Here is a 21617-nt window from a genome sequence, read left to right on the forward strand (position 1 = left end):
CCTCTTCTCCCCAATCCTATTCAATACTTCCTCATTAGTTATGTGATCTAGCCATCTAATCTTCAGCATTCTTCTGTAGTACCACATTTCGAAAGCTTCTATTCTCTTCTTGTCTAAACTATTTATCGTCCATGTTTCACTTCCGTACATGGCTACACTCCATACAAATACTTTCAGAAACGACTTCCTGACACTTAAATCTACACTCGATGTTAACAAATTTCTCTTCTTCAGAAACGCTTTCCTTGCCATTGCCAGTCTACATTTTATATTCTCTCTACTTCGACCATCATCGGTTATTTTGCTCCCCAAATAGAAAAACTCCTTTACTACTTGAAGTGTCTCATTTCCTAATCTAATTCCCTCAGCATCACCCGACTTAATTCAACTACATTCCATTATCCTCGTTTTGCTTTTGTTGAGGTTTATCTTATATCCTCCCTTCAAGACACTATCCATTCCGTTCAATTACTCTTCCAAGTCCTTTGCTGTCTCTGACACAATTACAATGTCATCGGCGAACCTCACAGTTTTTATTTTTTCTCCATGGATTTTAATTCCTATTCCGAATTTTTCTTTTGCTTCCTTCACTGCTTGCTCAATATACAGATTGAATAACATTGGAGAGGCTACAACCCTGTCTCACTCCGCAGCTCGTGGTCTTCTTGTAGCGTTCTCGCTTCCCGCGCCCGGGTTCGATTTCCGGCGGGGTCAGGGAATTTCTCTGCCTCGTGATGACTGGGTGTTTTGTGATGTCCTTAGGTTAGTTAGGTTTAAGTAGTTCTAAGTTCTAGGTGACTGATGACCATAGATGTTAAGTCTCATAGTGCTCAGAGCCATTTTAGCCTGTCTCACTCCCTTCCCAACAACTGCTTCCCTTTCATGTCCCTCGACTCTTATAACTGCCATCTGGTTTCTGTAAAAATTGTAAATAGCCTTTCGCTCCCTGTATTTTACCCCTGCCACCTTTAGAATTTGAAAGAGAGTATTACAGTCAACATTGTCAAAAGCTTTCTCTAAGTCTACAAATGCTAGAAACGTAGGTTTGCCTTTCGTTAATCTATCTTCTAAGATACGTCATAGGGTCAGTATTGCCTCACGTGTTCCAATATTTTTACGGAATCCAAACTGATCTTCCCCGGGGTCGCCTTCTGCTAGTTTTTCCATTCGTCTGTAAAGAATTCGCGTTAGTATTTTGCAGCAGTGACTTATTATACTGATAGTTCGGTAATTTTCACATCTGTCAACACCTGCCTAGTTTGGGATTGGAATTTTAATTCTGATCACTGAAGTTCCCAGGTCTTTATCTTTGAAGAATTACTCTGTTCCACGTGCGTAATATCTGTCCTGTGTTACCTGTCAGATGACTGCGAGCTCAGCTTGAGTACGTCGGTCATTTCTTGAAGTTATTTCGTATGTAAGCAGTTCAACGAAATAATAGACATACAGTTGTTTCTTTTTGATTTGATACATTACTTTCCCTTTGTTATTTCTGGCACCTACCGTTATCATACGCTCGTACCGTGGAATCCGCCACATTCGTTCATTCTGTTCAGCACTTAATTCTGTATTACCATTTATTATCGCAGCTATGGGTGCAATTTATTTATTTTTTCTTCACCAAACTGGGTCTAATAATCCTTTTGTTCAGCACTTTGTAAAAATAAAACTTATTTACTCGTCACACGTAACTCTGAAAGTGGACTAGGTGCAGAGTCTGACTACGTAAGGCAAAGTGTAGGTCCAGGCTATAATAGCTTATTTAATAAATCTCATAAATATCACTGTAACAGTATGGCTTCTACAACTTACTAGGGCCATCTCAAAAGTCCTGCACACTGCGCATGCGCGACCGTTACGATGGCGTGATCAAGTTGAAATTCATGTCACTTGTGAGCGAGATCTTAGTTTTCACGGTCGCATCGTCGTCGCTGGTTTGCGCTACTATGTCGTGACTATTCAGTTTTAAAGTGGCAGCTGAAACCGAGTCGGGTGAAATCACACGTAGTGACCAGCGTTCCGGCATCAAAATCGAACCCTGTCTGAAAAAACCCAACGGAAATTGACAACACTTGGAGAGAGGTGTGTGCGAATAGTGTAGTGGATCGTAGCAACAATACCACAGTGAAGGTCGGGTAAGCACTGAAGACAACACAAAACGTGGAGGGCCATCAACTGCAACAGACCAAACCTCTCAGGTTATTGTTAATAATATTTTCAGAGAGGATTGACGAAAAACATGTGGGTAAATTACTTATGAGGTCAGAATGTCTGTCACTTCAGTTTACAGAATCATAACTGAAAAGTTAAAGGGGAAAAAAGTTGTTGCCAGATGGGTTCCGCATGATCATCTGAGTGAAGAGCAGAAAGCGGGCCGCAAAAGAATCGCAGGAGTATTGCTTCAACGGTATGGAATAGAAGGAGAACAGTTCTGAAATTGTTCAACTTGATACCTGGATACCAGATTTTGAGCCATAACTGAAGTCTCAGTTGTTACAATGAAAAAGTTCCGACTCTACGCACTCAGTTCCGCTGCCAACAATCTAAGATGAAACTGATGATGATCTTTGCGTTCGACATTAATGGAGTCATAGCTACAACACTTCTGCAACAGTCGCGTACTACGAAATGTTTTTGTAAAATGTTTTGAGGCCCGAAAGTTCCTCATAGAAGGCGTGACATGCTTGCAGCTGATGTTCCCATTTTGCACGATAATGCAGGACCGCATACTGCCCTACCAGTGAGAGAAACGCTCCACAAATATGGATGGGAAATACTTTTCCACCCATAGTACATTCCAGACATGAGCCCACCAGACTTTGATTTGTTACCCAAATTGAAGGAACAACGCGGAAAACCATTCTTGTGAGGTGACACGAGTAATCAGCCAGCTCAACAATGAAGGTGTCCTACCCCGGATACAGAATTTCCCAAAACGCTGTGAAGCCGTCATACGCAAGAATGGAATTATATTTAAGTAGCGTAAGACAAATTATTTTTTCAGTTCTGTTACAGTGTGTAGACTTCTGAAATGACCCTCATATTTACATCTCAAAGCAATATCTGAATATTTCCTAACACCAAAGAGCATGGGAAATGGACGTGATACACTGATGTTTGGGCCGAAAGGAAAACAGGCAGGATGGAACGTTAGATACCACTTGAAATGAGTTCGGCTAAAAAACCATGCGATATTATGGGACAAAAATAGCAGCTTTGACCATATTTTACTATCGGAAGGTTAGTTAAGCATGCAGGGGATGAATACACTTCCTCGAAAATGGGCAAGCAATCACGAATCCGTCATTCACTTATGAAAGAGAAGCAGTTAGTTGAATAAATGGAATGAAGCTAACTGAAAGTCATGCTTCTGTAAGTTCCTTGAAGCTTGACAAATCACGTTGCTTTTGCTATTAAAATAGTTCAAATGGCTCTGAGCACTATGGGACTTAACATCTGAGATCATCAGTCCCCTAGGACTATTTAAACATAACTAACCTAAGGACATCACACTCATCCATGCCCGAGGCAGGATTCGAATCTGCGACCGTAGCGGTCGCGCGGTTCTAGACTGCAGCGCCTAGAACCGCTCGGCCACCCCGGCCGGCTTTTGCCATTACTTAAATACAACTTGCGGAATGCAATCCAGGAGTTAATCGGATGTCGCAAGTTGCAATGTGAGTCCTAATTGCTTTGTTTTAAAACTCTTAGATTTCAAGTGGGATGTCACGGTTCAATGTCGAAAAATTTAGAAACGTTTTTGGTTTAGTCGATTACTGATAATCGAAATTAGAAATTACTGATCTTTCATGAAAATGATTCTTTAAACATGATTTACATTCAGTGTTAAAAGATGAAAAGGCGTAAAGGTTGATGTGTTCCTTTCCTAAGTTCATGCATTCACGAGATACTGAAGCAACTGCATCGTTTTAGTCAAACAGTGCAAGTTGCGAAATTTGCACACACCTAGAAAAACTCATAAAGTTTTGTTTTTTTTCTCGACGTATGACAAGTGTCCCAAGTGTGCACCCCATTGATTCTGCAGCTATCAAGACGATAATCATATTCTTCCCATGTTGTGTGCAGCATGCGCTATCGATGTGTTCAGAAACACTGGTGATGCGAACTCACAGTTCTGATAGGTTTCTTGGTAGAGGAGGCGTGAATCATGAATCTTTCACGTAACCCCAACAGCAAAAATCGCATGGGGTTAGGTTGAGAGAGCATGAAGGCTACGACATGAAGTGCTGGTCATCATACCCACCACGACCTATCCGTTGGTTTCTCAATTTCCTGTTTAAGAATTCATGAATATCATGATGAAAGTGAAGTGGAGCACCATCTGTTGTTAGTCCATGCTGTGGGTCTCCAGTTGTGCCATGAGCCAGTTCTCCAGCATGTCTAGATACACGTGACCTGTAGCAGTCGTTTTGCAGAAGAGAAAGGGGCCATATACTGCAGACCGTGAGGTTGCAAAAAACACATGAACTTTCAGTGAGTCTCGAATGTGCTGCACAATAGCGTGAGGATTCCCTGTCCCCCATGTTCGCACATTGTTCCTGTCCACTGTGCCATTCACAAAAAACGTTGTTTCATCACTGAAGATGAGCGTCTCACAAACCTCATCCTCTTCCACAAACTGTTGCAAATGTGCCGAAAATTCAAAGCATTTGACTTTGTCAGGGCTGAGCAATTGCAAGCGGTAAGGCTTCATCGTTAATGGTTTCCTTAAGATCTTCCAAACAGTAAAAAAAAAAAAGGTTCAAATGGCTCTGAGTACTATGGGACTTAACTTCTAAGGTCATCAGTCCCCTAGAACTTAGAACTACTTAAACCTAACTAACCTAAAGACATCACACACATCCATGCCCGAGGCAGGATTCGAACCTGCAACCGCAGCGGTCGCGCGGCTCCAGACTGTAGCGCCTAGAACCGCCCGGCCACTCTGGCCGGCTTCCAAACAGTCAGTTGTGGTATGTTCAGCTCTCTGCTAGCTCTGTTTGTCGACTTCTGTGGGCTACGTGCGATACTCGCATGCTGGCCATGACGGTTTCTTCACTCACTGCAGACCGAGCCATTGATTTCCTTGAAGCTTTAAACAGCACGTAACATCGCCGAATGGAGTTGCCAGTTGGTGGATCTTTGTTGAACTTCGTTCTGAAGTACCGCTGCACTGTTAGGGCAGACTCATGTGAATTCATTTCAAACACAACATACGATCTCTCGGTCCTGTCGCCATCTTGCCTAACTACTCACTGTTGCGCTCTCCTGGCAGAAATCTGAAGTTCTGCTGCAACAATACACAGCCTTGAGTTTTTCTATATGAGTGTTTAGTTTTGTGACAATATGTCAATTACTTTAGCTACAGTGAATTTATGAAATTGCTTCAGTCATTTATTGTAGCCTTGTACTTGACAACAATATAAACTTTGGAATCTAGAATGTCTCCTTTATACTGGGTAGCAATAATTAAAGTGCAGCTACTTATCTAGGTCAAGTTTGACCTGTAATTATCGTAAGGCTGCGAAACGTAGTAGATATACTAATGAGTTAATGCGGTACTGATTTGGGCTGGAAAAAAAACTCAGTTTTAGCTGTGGCCACCAGGTGCAAATCTGGCGCTGCACACTGTTTGATGACAATATGGCACCCATGCTGTCATTTGACAAAAGATAAGGTGAATGAACAATTTGAGTATCGAGAAAAGAGACAGTGCTCTGTTATTGAAACTTTTTTTTGTGAACGTTAGCAACTATAGTGCTGCATTGAGAGAGTATTGCCAACTGAAATGTCTGATGTTAGGCTCGATGTCATCAAATGGTTAAAACAAGATGATAATGAAATTCTAAAACACAGGTGAGCTTGGTGTGGCACCTGGAAGTTACTGACGCGGCTGTTGCTGTTGTAACTGATCATAGAACATGTGCCCCAGGTAGTGCTTGTGCAGTGTCACGAGAATAGTCCCTCCCATGGTCAACAGTTTTTTTTTTTTTTCATTAGTCTACTGAGAGTAGCACTTGCAACCTACGTCCTCAATTATTTGCTTGACATATTCCAATCTCTGTCTTCCTCTACAGTTTTTGCCCTCTACAGCTCCCTCTAGTACCATGGAAGTCATTCCCTCATGTCTTAGCAGATGTCCTGTCATCCTGTCCCTTCTCCTTATCAGTGTTTTCCACATATTCCTTTCCTCTCCGATTCTGCGTAGAACCTCCTCATTCCTTACCTTATCAGTCCATCTAATTTTCAACATTCGTCTATAGCACCACATCTCAAATGCTTCGATTCTCTTCTGTTCCGGTTTTCCCACAGTCCATGTTTCACTGCCATGCAATGCTGTACTCCAGACATACATCCTCAGAAATTTCTTCCTCAAATTAAGGCCGATATTTGATATTAGTAGACTTTTCTTGGCCAGAAATGCCTTTTTTTGCCATAGCGAGTCTGCTTTTGATGTCCTCCTTGCTCCGTCCGTCATTGGTTATTTTACTGCCTAGGTAGCAGAATTGACTTCGTGACCATCAATCCTGATGTTAAGTTTATCGCTGTTCTCATTTCTACTACTTCTCATTACCTTCGTCTTTCTCCGATTTACTCTCAAACCATACTGTGTACTCATTAGACTGTTCATTCCGTTCAGCAGATCATTTAATTCTTCTTCACTTTCACTCAGGATAGCAATGTCATCAGCGAATCGTATCATTGATATCCTTTCACCTTGTATTTTAATTCCACTCCTGAACCTTTCTTTTATTTCCATCATTGCTTCCTCGATGTACACCCTTCTTAATACGAGCACTTCGTTCTTGATCGTCCACTCTTATTATTCCCTCTTGGTTGTTGTACATATTGTATATGACCCGTCTCTCCCTATTGCTTACCCCTACTTTTTTCAGAATCTCGAACAGCTTGCACCATTTTATATTGTCGAACGCTTTTTCCAGGTCGACAAATCCTATGAAAGTGTCTTGATTTTTCTTTAGCCTTGCTTCCATTATTAGCCGTAGCGTCAGAATTGCCTCTCTCGTCCCTTTACTTTTCCTAAAGCCAAACTGATCGTCACCTGGCGCATTCTCAATTTTCTTTTCCATTCTTCTGTATATTATTCTTGTAAGCAGCTTCGATGCATGAGCTGTTAAGCTGATTGTGCGATAATTCTCGCACTTGTCAGCTCTTGCCGTCTTCGGAATTGTGTGGATGATGCTTTTCCGAAAGTCAGATGGTATATCGCCAGACTCATATATTCTACACACCAACGTGAATAGGCATTTTGTTGCCACTTCCCCCAATGGTTTTAGAAATTCTGATGGAATGTTATCTGTCCCTTCTGCCTTATTTGACCGTAAGTCCTCCACAGCTCTTTTAAATTCCGATTCTAATACTGGATCCCTTATCTCTTCTAAATCGACTCCTGTTTCTTCTTCTATCACATCAGACAAATCTTCACCCTCATAGAGGCTTTCAATGTATTCTTTCCACCTATCTGCTCTCTCCTCTGCATTTAACAGTGGAATTCCTGTTGCACTCTTAATGTTACCACCGTTGCTTTTAATGTCACCAAAGGTTGTTTTGACTTTCCTGTATGCTGAGTCTGTCCTTCCGACAATCATATCTTTTTCGATGTCTTCACATTTTTGCTGCAGCCATTTCGTCTTAGCTTCCCTGCACTTCCTATTGATTTCATTGCTCAGCGACTTGTATTTCTGTATTCCTGATTTTCCCGGAACATGTTTGTACTTCCTCCTTTCATCAATCAACTGAAGTATTTCTTCTGTTACCCATGGTTTCTTCGCAGCTACCTTCTTTGTACCTATGTTTTCCTTCCCAACTTCTGTGATGGCCCTTTTTAGAGATGTCCATTCCTCTTCAACTGTACTGCCTACTGCGCTATTCCTTATTGCTGTATCTATAGCGTTAGAGAACTTCAAACGTATCTCGTCATTCCTTAGTACTTCCGTATTCCACTTCTTTGCGTGTTGATTCTTCCTGACTCATGTCTTGAACTTCAGCCTACTCTTCATCACTACTATATTGTGATCTGAGTCTGTATCTGCTCCTGGGTACGCCTTACAATCCAGTATCTGATTTCGGAATCTCTGTCTGACCATGATGTAATCTAATTGAAATCTTCCCGTATCTCCCGGCCTTTTCCAAGTATACCTCCTCCTCTTGTGATTCTTGAACAGGGTATTCGCTATTACTAGCTGAAACTTGTTACAGAACTCAATTAGTCATTCTCCTCTTTCATTCCTTGTCCCAAGCACATATTCTCCCGCAAACTTTCCTTCTACTCCTTCCCCTACAACTGCATTCCAGTCGCCCATGACTATTAGATTTTCGTCCCCCTTTACATAATGCATTACCCTTTCAATATCCTCATACACTTTCTCTATCTGTTCATCTTTAGCTTGCGACGTCGGCATGTATGCCTGAACTATCGTTGTCGGTGTTGGTCTGCTGTCGATTCTGATTAGAACAACCCGGTCACTGAACTGCTCACAGTAACACACCCTCTGCCCTACCTTCCTATTCATAACGAATCCTACACCTGTTATACCATTTTCTGCTGCTGTTGATATTACCCGATACTCATCTGACCAGAAATCCTTGTCTTCCCTCCACTTCACTTCACTGACCCCTACTATATCTAGATTGAGCCTTTGCATTTCCCTTTTCAGATTCTCTAGTTTCCCTACCACATTCAAGCTTCTGACATTCCACGCCCCGACTCGTAGAACGTTATCCTTTCGTTGATTATTCGATCTTTTTCTCATGGTAATCTCCCCCTTGGCAGTCCCCTCCCGGAGATCCGAATGGTGGACTATTCCGGAATCTTTTGCCAATGGAGAGATCATCATGACACTTCTTCAATTACAGGCCACATGTCCTGTGGATACACGTTACGTGTCTTTAATGCAGTGGTTTCCATTGCCTTCTGCATCCTCATGTCGTTGATCGTTGCTGATTCTTCCGCCTTTAGGGGCAATTTCCCACCCCCAGGACAAGAGAGTGCCCTGAACCTCTATCCGCTCCTCCGCCCTCTTTGACAAGGCCGTTGCCAGAATGAGGCTGACTTCTTATGCCGGAAGTCTTCGGCCGCCAATGCTGATTATTTATCAAAATTTAGGCAGTGGCGGGGATCGAACCCGTTTTGATTATGAATCAAAGACGCTACCCCTAGACCACGGGTCTAGTATGGATCGTTTTGCAGTCTGTTTTACACTGGGAGCCGTGTAAGATCCAGTTGGGGCAGCAACTGAAACCTCATGATCCGCAGCAGCATTCGGTTTCTAGCACTGATCAAAGTTGATGACCTGTGGCCGGGCAGTATTCTGCAGAGTGACGAGGCACATTTTACACCACAGGGTGTCGCGAATACACAGACCTGCCGACTTTCGGGTACTGTTAAACCGAGTATCGTGCACGAAGAGCAGTTCCAATCGTAATGTATGACTGTTTGGTGTGGATGCACAAGCATCTTTATTCCCGGTCCTTTCGTCTTTGAAGAGAAAACTCCCAGAGGGCCTGTCAGGTGTAGCGTGACGTACCACGATATCGAGGCCTCCTTGTGCAGCATGTGATACCTGCTTTTGAAGAGCGCAGCTGTGTGAAAACCATTGTTATCATGCAATATGGGGCAATACGTCATGTCGTTTGCTCACTGTAAGATCCGCTTAAATCGGTCTCCAAACAAATGGTTCAAATGGCTCTGAGCACTATGGGACTTAACATCTGAGGTCATCAGTCCCCTAGAACTTAGAACTACTTAAACCTAACTAACCTAAGGACATCACACACATCCATGCCCGAGGCAGGATTCTAACCTGCGACAGTAGCAGCAACACGGTTCCCGACTGAAGCGCCTAGAACCTCTCGGCCACAGCGGCCGGCTCTAGATGCTGTACTGGCACGCAAATGCCTTCACCGCCTCTGAACAACAGTCAGCTTGGGTGCGTGAACCAGGCGCCTGCTGCGGAGGCCCATTCGCAGCAACGTTCGCTGAACGGTCGTTGTGGAGACACTGCTGGTAGCGCCTTGGTTCTTCTGTGCGGTCAGCTGCTCAACAGTTGCTCGTCTAATCGATCCTACACAGTTCCGCAGCCTTCGTTCACCCCTGCCACCTGTGACACTTAGTGCACCACAGTTACCTCTGCACTAGTTTTGGATGGCGCCATTTTGCCAAGCGCGGTTTACTTTAATTACGGCAGCACGCGAACGGTTTACAAACACAGCGGTTTCGGAAATGCTTCCGCTGTTGGTCCAAAACCCAAAGCTCTTTTGGGGGTCAGATGGATCACTCCTTTCCTCATGACGACAATAAGACAGCACTGTTTCCGCGTCCGCTCCGCCCCCCCCCCCCTCCCCCAACACGCGTTATATAGCCTCCACTGCTAATGGTGTCACCTGCTGTCTGTGAGTGGTTATTACACGTCGAACATAGGTGGTGGTCACATTAATGTGACCCGACTGTGTATCTTCTCTGGTTTATTTTATTTATTTATTCATTCGGTTGTGGGGTCAATTAATGCTTAGAGTATTTAAATCGCGTCGCTATAATGGCACGAACCACCAGTTGTCTTTTTATCCAGCTAGCAACAATTTTTCAGCTACAAGAATTCGTTTTCGTTATATTATTCAATCGTCTGCGCAGTCAAAATCAAAATTTATCGACGACAGAAACGTGCATCTACCACTAGACAGCTCGCACTCCCTGTTGTCGCTGTAGCAGGGGTCGTAAACTTCCATTAAAAAATAAAAAAATAAAAAAATACTCTGCCCCTAGCATCACGCTAAGCTACTACCATCATTACTTCCACTCTCCGTTGCCCTCCTTTTCTTCCTCACATTTGTACGTATTGGATAACTGAATCGTTGCTAAGTAGAACTTGCTACAATTATACCTCTATCATACCAGTATTCCACATTAACCTGAGCTCTGGACACAATGCTTTGGCCAATAAGACTACTTTCAACTTCATGGAAGAAGCCGAGCCTAACATGTGCAAAAGTAGAGTGAAAATTAATAGTTTATTACTAATTTTACAACTGAAATATAAAAGAGAAAATGTTAATAATTAAGTATTTGTGTTTCAGTAACAACAATGGCAGTGTTAATTAAGCAAAAAGTAATTAATCCCATTGTTTTGAATTATGCTGGTCACATTTCTGTGCAGTCGCAAAGTTCATTTACTTGTTAGGTCATCCTAGCACCGAGTTCAGGCAGCTTCCAGCCCAGTCTGACACCATTCCCTGCTAAATTTTCCAGAACAAAGTTTGTATCGGGGGCACAGACAGTGATTGAGAACGACATACTGAGATAATAACTCACAGCTTCAAACATCTTTTATGAATGATTTATTCTTAACTAACATGGTAGCTTATGTACATGAAATTGTGAACCATCGGTACAGCGTTTAGATCACATAATAAAATTTCTTTGGAGAAGGTCCTAGAAGATACATTGGTTGTTTTACATGATGTTGGCGATCCTATCCTTTATGCTGCACAGTGAATGGTAGCCATCTTCACTTTGGAGACTAGCACCTACTTATCGTTCTAGCCAAGGAATTACGAGCTGAATTAGCCTGTAATTCTGGGTGGAAGACGGCAGCGGATGCTTCGGCTGTGATGACAGCGTCTAGGAGAACCGGATGCCGCAATTCCCTTTGCCGGAATGCCGCTGATTGCTGTTGCCATTCCGTACTTCGCCCACACACAGGCGCGAGCTCCCGCCTCTGGAAACATTCTGCCTGTTTCCGCCTCACAAAGGATTCACTCTCACGTCTCTTCACACAACTCTGCTGCACCCATCAACAAACGGTCTCGTTGGTCATCCTTCACCCTACTTATTACGTTAACATTTTAAATACTTGTGTGGATCAGAATAACACGAAAATTAGTTTTCTTCTCTTTCTTTAAAATAAAACATTCTAATCTTATTTACTAATAATATAACTGTACAAGAATTTACGTAATATAAAAAACAAGAAATTACAAAAAGGTAGGAAATTAATGAGAATGTAAGAGGTAGCATTAGACAACGTCGAAATGAAACAAGGGAAAGGAACACAATAGAAGACGAATCGATGGTAACTCTGAAAGATGAAATAGGGAAGACAGCAAAGGACCAGATAAGTAGAAAACTCTCGATAACAAGGAGATATTGTATTTAATGGACGAGAGGGAACAACATAAAAAGGGAACAAATGAAGCAGGCGAAAAGCAGTAGAGACGTCTAAGAAATGAGATTGACAGAAAGGGCAAAGCAGCTAGGCAGGAATGACTAGAAAACACATGCAAGGCTTAGAAGGGTGCATAACTAGGGGAAAGATAGGTGCCATCTACAGGAAAATTAAACAGAGCTTTGGAGAAAAGAGAAACATTTGCATGAATATCAAGAGCTCAGATGGAAACCCAGTACTGAGCAAAGAAGGAACAACTCAATGGAGGGAAGGAATTTATGGAGGGCCTACAAAAGGGAAACAAACTTGATGATAATAGTGTAGAAACCTAACATAAAGTATTTGGAGGTAAGACGGGGAATATGATGGTACGAGAGGGATTTGACAGAGAACTGGTTGCAAGACATTGACAGAAGAATGGAAAAACTGGTAGAGGCCGACCTTGAGAAGATCACTTTGGCTTCCGGAAATATTTAGGAACACGTGAAGCAATACTGACCCTACGACTTATAATACACGTTAAAGAAAGGCAAACCTACGTTAATACCACTTGGAAATTTGGAGAAAACTTTTGCTGATGTTCACTAGACTACGCTCTTTAAAATTTTGAAACTGTTAGAGATAGAATTTGAAACACGAACAGCTGCTAGCATGAGTTTCTTAGAAGTAGATACCTTAGGGGTTGCGAAGCAACTCAAATCGCTTGATACGGGCAAGTCTTCAGGTCCAGATTGTATACCGATTAGGTTCCTTTCAGATTACGCTGATACAATAGCTCCCTACTTAGCAATTATATACAACCGCTCGCTCACCGATAGATCTGTACCTACAGATTGGAAAATTGCGCAGGTAGAACCAGTGTTTAAGAAGGGTAGTAGGAGTAATCCATCGAACTACAGACCTATATCACTGACGTCGGTTTGCAGTAGGGTTTTGGAGCATATACTGTATTCAAACATTATGAATCACCTCGAAGGGAACGATCTATTGATACGTGATCAGCATGGTTTCAGAAAACATCGTTCTTGTGCAACGCAGCTAGCTCTTTATTCGCACGAAGCAATGGCCGTTATCGACAGCGGATCTCAGGTTGATTCTGTATTTCTGGATTTCCGGATAGCTTTTGACACCGTTCCTCACAAGCGACTTCTAATCAAGCTGCGGGCCTATGGGGTATCGTCTCAGTTGTGCGACTGGATTCGTGATTTCCTGTCAGGAAGGTCGCAGTTCGTAGTAATAGACGGCAAATCATCGAGTAAAACTGAAGTGATATCAGGTGTTCCCCAGGGAAGCGTCCTGGGACCTCTGCTGTTCCTGATCTATATAAATTACCTGGGTGACAATCTGAGCAGTTCTCTTAGGTTGTTCGCAGATGATGCTGTAATTTACCGTCCAGTAAGGTCATCCGAAGACCAGTATCAGTTGCAAAGCGATTTAGAAAAGATTGCTGTGTGGTGTGGCAGGTGGCAGTTGGCGCTAAATAACGAAAAGTGTGAGGTGATCCACATGAGTTCCAAAAGAATTCCGTTGGAATTCGATTACTTGATAAATAGTACAATTCTCAAGGCTGTCAATTCAACTAAGTACCTGGGTGTTAAAATTACGAACAACTTCAATTGGAAAGACCACATAGATAATATTGTGGGGAAAACGAGCCAAAGGTTGCGTTTCATTGGCAGGACACTTAGAAGATTCAACAAGTCCACTAAAGAGACAGCTTACACAACACTCGTTCGTCCTCTGTTAGAATATTGCTGCGCGGTGTGGGATCCTTACCAGGTGGGATTGACGGAGGACATCGAAAGGGTGCAAAAAAGGGCAGCTCGTTTTGTATTGTCACGTAATAGGGGAGACAGTGTGGCAGATATGATACGGGAGTTGGGATGGAAGTCATTAAAGCAAAGACGTTTTTCGTCGCGGCGAAATCTATTCACGAAATTTCAGTCACCAACTTTCCCTTCCGAATGCGAAAATATTTTGTTGAGCCCAACCTACATAGGTAGGAATGATCATCAAAATAAAATAAGAGAAATCAGAGCTCGAACAGAAAGGTTTAGGTGTTCGTTTTTCCCGCGCGCTGTTCGGGAGTGGAATGGTAGAGAGATAGTATGATTGTGGTTCGATGAACCCTCTGCCAAGCACTTAAATGTGAATTGCAGAGTAGTCATGTAGATGTAGATGTAGAATACGGGACCGAAAGGTTATTTACAAATTGTACAGAAACCAGACTGCAATTATAAGAGTCAAGGACATGAAAGGGAAGCAGTGGTTGAACAGGTAGACAGGGTGGTATCCTGTCCCTGAGGTTATTCACTCTGCACACTGAGCATACTGTGAAGGAAGCTAAGACGAAATCTGGCAAGGGAGTCAGACTTTCAGGAACAGGAGATACGAAGTTTGAGGTTTGCCTATGACGTTATAATCCTGTCAGAGATGCTAAGGTTAGGTTAGTGTTGTTTTAACGTCCCGTCGACAACGAGGTCATTAGAGACGGAGCGCAAGCTCGGGTTAGTGAAGGATGGGGAAGGAAATCGGCCGTGCCCTTTCAAAGGAACCATCCCGGCATTTGCCTGAAACGATTTAGGGAAATCACGGAAAACCTAAATCAGGATGGCTGGAGACGGGATTGAACCGTCGTCCTCCCGAATGCGAGTCCAGTGTGCTAGGAGATGCTAAGGACTCGGAAGATCAGTTGAGCGGAGTGGATAGTGCCAAGAAAAGAGATTATATGATGAATATAAACAAAAGTAAAACAACACTGATGAAATTTAGCCGAATGAAATCGGGCGATGTTAGGGTAATTAGTTTAGAACATGAAACGCTAAATGTAACAGTTAAGTTTTGCTATTGCGGCAGCAAAATAACAGGTGGCCGAAGTACGGAAGATATACAGTGCATATTATCAATGGCAAGCAAAGCGTTTGTGAAAATGAGGAATCTCGCAAAATTTAAAATTAATTTGGTAGGAATTCTTTTCTAAGGATATCTGTCTGAAGTGTGTAGTCTTGTAGAGAAGTGGAACGTGCACGATAAGCAGTTTAGGCAAGAGGAGAGCAGAAGCTTTTGAAATGAGATGAAATGGAAGAATGCTGAAGATTTGATGGGTAAATCGAATAACCTTTAAGGACGTAATGAATCGAATTCGGGAAGAAAGAAATTTATGGCATAACTTAACTAAAAGAAGTGGTCGTTTGAATAGTACACATCCTGATGTACACCAGCATGAAGAGCAATACTAAACAAGTCTTCGGACTGAAGACCACGGCAACCACAACACGACAAAATAAGATTTTTATTTGAAGATGCCTCTCAGGTTTTCCGACAATAATAGGTTTCTTATCCGATTTCAGTTACGCCGCCCCACTATGTGTGTTGTGTAAAAGACTCGAAAGTATCCATCTTCTAACCCATCAATAGTATTGCAAAAAGTTGCATAACTTTTGAAAAAAAAATATTATGTCAAAATATAGCAGAACCACTACATGTTGACCTTAATTCAGACGAACACTGCAACCACACAGTGCCAACTGCACACACAATTCGTATTATTCTCTTTGGCTTCAAGTGTGTTATAAGTGCTTTCATTTGCTTCCGAAAACACAGATCAGAGCCATTATGTACACTACGGCATTTCTTTAAGAGACAGAACTGCAATATTCTACTGCATAATAAATCAAGACACAGAGGTATTAAAGAAATTATCTGCCAATGGACGTTGATTTATGTCAATGGGATAAGTTGAAAATTTGTTCTGGCCCAGGATTCGAACCTGGGTCTCCTCCTTACTACGTAGATGAGCTGAACACTATGCCATCTGGACATAGAATGCTAAAAATCAGATGCAGGGAGTGAAACTGGAAGAAAATCGGAATTTTCCATCAGCAGTCTTGAGAAACTATGAAAAACCTATTACTAGAGGGGCGAGCAGGGTTTGAATCCCGCTCCTCACAAATGCAACCTCAGCGTCTTAACCACTACGCCACCTCTCTCGGCAATTAGTAACAGTGAGAAGGCGAGGAACAGTAGCGCGTAAGATACATGAAAATCGTCAGTATCCGTCAAGCCCAATAACAGAAATTTCAGTCTTCTTTCATCCTCTTTTGTTATGTTTTTTGACTCGTGAGTGAAATTGGAACTGACGGTGTGTATCGCCGTCAAAAACCCCATGGAACGCGTTTTGAAAAGCCTGAGCCACGAATATGAATTAATTATACAAACGTGACATTAGAGGCGACAGCTGAAAGACGACAGTATGAGCAGAGTAACGATTATATAAGAAACAGTGACGGATCCGACAAAATGGTTCAAATGGCTCTGAGCACTGTGGGACTTAACATCTGTGGTCATCAGTCCCCTAGAACTTAGAACTACTTAAACCTAACTAACCTAAGGACATCACACACACCCATGCCCGAGGCAGGATTCGAACCTGCGACCGTAGCAGTCGCGCGGTTCCGGACTGAGCGCCTAGAACCGCGAGACCACCGCGGCCGGCACGGATCCGACAAGTAGAAAATAATTTTTCTTGTAAGGTGTCATAATTGACTGAAGGAGTTGAGAATAGAGGATTAGATTCGGAAAGGCGAAAAGGCGAGAGGGTAGAGAAAGCGGTATACCGGAGTCTGCTAGGGGCGTCGTGGAGTAAGATGCAGGTGACAGGAGAGACGGCTGAGTGTCTGCTGGAGACAGGAGACAAAGCCCTCCAGACGTCGGGAAGAAACGGCGCGGAAAATGAGAGCAAGGAGGGAGACCAAAGTGAGAGGTTGGGGGGCTTACAGTCACTCACAGAGGCAGTGTAGTCGACAGTTTAAGGGGCATAGCGGTTGACACACAGCATTAACTGTCAAATTAGCCGCGTGGAAAGCAAGGAAATACGCTCTTTTGGCCAGAATATGAGGTTCGACCCAGCAGGAGACAGGTCCTTCATTTTGAAGAGGAAAGAAAAAAAGAAACTCAGTGGTGAAAAATTTATATCGCATTACCCACCAATAAAAACTTCGCAACATGTGGTCACTCATAATAGATAAGTTACATGAGAGTGGCAGCCTTCTAATGACACTCTTCGCTGACGTCACTGATAACTTTAGTACCGGTAGTTGTTTCACGATTGTAAGCATTTTGGTCACTGTCTTATCGAATTATGTTGTCCTCGCTGCCATCCAGCACGCTAGAGACGCAGCTCTTCTTGAACCATACTTTTTGAAAAATTGTGTCGGTACAGAAACACAGTGCCTGTCCAGTCGTGTAAAATAGTGGGTCTCTGAGAACGATAACAGTCACTACCTATATGAAATGTCAACAATAGAAGACAGTTGCCACATGTACAAAGATTAATGTCCAAGAACTAGTGTTATTGTTGCTCCATTTCGAATGAGACTTTTTAAACCGTATTCTGTAGGCGTTTTGACTGCGGTACACACGCTCTGAAATATACCGGTATTTGTACGGTCTCGCACACTACTTCAGGGAAATATATTCGGGCCAATACACTACATGGCTAAGTGAGTTTTGTAAAGTATAACAAAGACAGTTTTATAATTATGAAATTCTTATTTTGTAATCCTTTAACACGGGTTGCTCCTCAGAATTCATAGCGTTGACAATCATTTCGGCGCTTTATTGTTATTTGTTTAAAGAGTTGCACTTTGTTTCTCGTATGACGAACTTTAAATATATATGTTCTTAATTTCTTTTTGGTTGTTTCCAATGAACATATTGAGACAGCGAAGGTAGGCTATCGAATATACATCCAGAACTAATAAATATATCGATGATCTGGTTTCGGTTAGTTATTGCGGGACATTGTGGCAAATTTTCAGTCGTATACGAGGCATTTTTAATGTTTATAGCTGCCGAATTGTGACACGGATGTTATTTACTGGAACTGTTACAGTAGAGTGAATCTTCGCAGCGGACCTCAACGGTATAACGTGTCTTGGTTCAAATGGCTCTGAGCACTATGGGAATTAGCTTCTGAGGTCATCAGTCCCCTAGAACTTGGAACTACTTAAACCTAACTAACCTAAGGACATCACACACATCCACGCCCGAGGCAGGATTCGAACCTGCGACCGTAGCGGTCGCGCGGTTCCAGATTGTAGTGCCTAGAACCGCTCGGCCACTCCGGCCGGCTATAACGTGTCTGAGACTTAATCAAATGTCCGAGAGTGGTGACGCAGTGGTCTGCACACTGCACTCGCATTCAGAAGGACGGCGGTTCAAATTCGCATCCGGTCATCCAGATTTAGGTTTTCTGTGACTGACCTTAATCGCTGCAGGCAAATGCCGAGATGGATTCTCTGAAACGGTGCGGCCGATTTCCTACCCCATCACTGAAACATTCCAAGCTTAAACTCGGTCTCTAATGACCTCGAACGCTAGGGGACATTAAACTCTCGTCTTCCATCTTTCCCTAATAATAATAATGAGCGCATGGCATTGGTAGCCGGGAGACCCCTCGCGGGGCGATTCGGCCGCCGCTCCACAAGTTCTTTAACGCCACTACGGCGACTTGCGAGTGAATGAGGATGAAATGATGATGAAAGACACTCAACAACAGTCATCTCGAGGCAGAGAAAATCCCTGACCCCGCCGGGAATCGAACCCGGGACCCCGTGCGCGAGAACGCTACCGCAAGACCACGAACCGCGGACCCATCTTTCCCTGATCAAATGGTAACGAGATAACAACGCCGCAAACTGTTGTGTCGCCGCCAGTCTGCTGTAGAATCCCAGGTGTAAACAAACATGTGACTCAGGTACGGTTCGTGTGTTTATCTGTGCACTTGAAGTCAGTCTGTGGTGTTGTGAACGCTTCTCTGTGGATACGTTGTGTTGTATGATAGACGATCAGTTGATTGGGGCTGTTGTGTCATCGCATCGTCTTACTTGATACCATTATCTTGACTTCCAACCACTCAGTACAGAGACGTGGTGATTGGCTGAAATGGCTCTGAGCACTACGGGACTTAACTTCTGAGGTCATCAGTCCCCTAGAACTTAGAACTACTTAAACCTAACTAACCTAAGGACAGCACACACACCCATGCCCGAGGCAGGATTCGAACCTGCGACCTTAGCGGTCGCGCGGTTCCAGACTGTAGAGCCTAGAACCGCTCGGCTGGCTGGCTGGCGACGTGGTGACTATGCGAAAAATAATGTCGGGTATATACGAGGGTTGGAACTTAAATAGTGACAGCTATTTATTCACAACCGATACAAAAGAGTTACATGTTTGCACCTGTTACTGTACTTCAAAGTAGTCACCAGCGTCGTGTAGAACCCGTTGCCAGCGATGTGGAAAGCGTTGTATACCGTTAGCAGAGCCTGTTCCTTGATGCTGCGAATGGAGCGGTCTACTGCCTGTCAAATCTCTGGAACAGTTCTGTAGTGAATGCCACAGAATCAAATCAAAGTCACAAGGACTTAAGTCCAAGGAGTATGGTGGATGGTACAGTACTTCTCAGTCCCATCGACCGAACAGAGCAGCCACAGCTTGCGCTGTATGCACCTGCGGATTGTCGTGCATAATGGTGGGTGGGTTGCGCAGAAAATGTCGCCGCTTCTTTCGCAAATCTGGTCGCAAGTGATGCTCCAAAAACAAACAGTAATATTGTGAGTATTGTGCATTGACGGTCTGCCGTGGAGGAACGTAATGCTTTACGATAACACCATCACAGTCGTACACGAGAATCACCATAACTTTAGACCGCTTCATTCGCACCATCAACAGGACAGGCTCTGCTAACGGTATACAACGCCTTCCACATCTCTGGCAACGGGTTCTACATAACGTCGGTGGCTACTTTGAAGGACAGTAACAGGTGCAAACATGTAAGTCTTTTGTATCGGTTATGAATAAATAGTTGCCACTGTTTAAGTTCCAGCCCTCGTATTTCATTTTGACATGTAGTGCAGCATTCAGTAGAAGTTGCTTGGCCTGGAATAATAGTGTGTAACTTACTTTTTGAATTCTCCTCGTGATTTGTCTCCTCCTGGTAGATGTTGAACTGATAGGATGCAGAGAGAGGCATGCTCAAGTTTCTGTAACCTATTTACTCAATAAATGGTGAAGTTCTAAACAGTTTCATGTGAACTACATAAATTAATTAGCTGTTCAATGATTTTCATTTAACTAGGAGGACACTAAAATACACTCCTGGAAATTGAAATAAGAACACCGTGAATTCATTGTCCCAGGAAGGGGAAACTTTATTGACACATTCCTGGGGTCAGATACATCACATGATCACACTGACAGAACCACAGGCACATAGACACAGGCAACAGAGCATGCACAATGTCGGCACTAGTACAGTGTATATCCACCTTTCGCAGCAATGCAGGCTGCTATTCTCCCATGGAGACGATCGTAGAGATGCTGGATGTAGTCCTGTGGAACGGCTTGCCATGCCATTTCCACCTGGCGCCTCAGTTGGACCAGCGTTCGTGCTGGACGTGCAGACCGCGTGAGACGACGCTTCATCCAGTCCCAAACATGCTCAATGGGGGACAGATCCGGAGATCTTGCTGGCCAGGGTAGTTGACTTACACCTTCTAGAGCACGTTGGGTGGCACGGGATACATGCGGACGTGCATTGTCCTGTTGGAACAGCAAGTTCCCTTGCCGGTCTAGGAATGGTAGAACGATGGGTTCGATGACGCTTTGGATGTACCGTGCACTATTCAGTGTCCCCTCGACGATCACCAGTGGTGTACGGCCAGTGTAGGAGATCGCTCCCCACACCATGATGCCGGGTGTTGGCCCTGTGTGCCTCGGTCGTATGCAGTCCTGATTGTGGCGCTCAGCTGCACGGCGCCAAACACGCATACGACCATCATTGGCACCAAGGCAGAAGCGACTCTCATCGCTGAAGACGACACGTCTCCATTCGTCCCTCCATTCACGCCTGTCGCGACACCACTGGAGGCGGGCTGCACGATGTTGGGGCGTGAGCGGAAGACGGCCTAACGGTGTGCGGGACCGTAGCCCAGCTTCATGGAGACGGTTGCAAATGGTCCTCGCCGATACCCCAGGAGCAACAGTGTCCCTAATTTGCTGGGAAGTGGCGGTGCGGTCCCCTACGGCACTGTGTAGGATCCTACGGTCTTGGCGTGCATCCGTGCGTCGCTGCGGTCCGGTCCCAGGTCGACGGGCACGTGCACCTTCCGCCGACCACTGGCGACAACATCGATGTACTGCGGAGACCTCACGCCCCACGTGGTACGTTCATCCGGCCTCCCGCATGCCCACTATACGCCCTCGCTCAAAGTCCGTCAACTGCACATACGGTTCACGTCCACGCTGTCGCGGCATGCTACCAGTGTTAAAGACTGCGATGGAGCTCCGTATGCCACGGCAAACTGGCTGACACTGGCGGCGGCGGTGCACAAATGCTGCGCAGCTAGCGCCATTCGACGGCCAACACCGCGGTTC

The 21617-nt window shown here is 44.0% G+C and overlaps 1 protein-coding gene across 1 annotated transcript in view; it reads left to right on the top strand.

Annotated features, from left to right (window-relative positions):
• Positions 1 to 21617, top strand: part of LOC124613711 (ankyrin repeat domain-containing protein 33B-like) — a 451902-nt gene that overhangs the window by 333487 nt on the left and 96798 nt on the right. The window lies entirely within an intron of this gene.

The sequence above is a fragment of the Schistocerca americana genome, chromosome 4 (assembly GCF_021461395.2).
Source record: "Schistocerca americana isolate TAMUIC-IGC-003095 chromosome 4, iqSchAmer2.1, whole genome shotgun sequence".
NCBI classification, from domain to species: domain Eukaryota; kingdom Metazoa; phylum Arthropoda; class Insecta; order Orthoptera; family Acrididae; genus Schistocerca; species Schistocerca americana.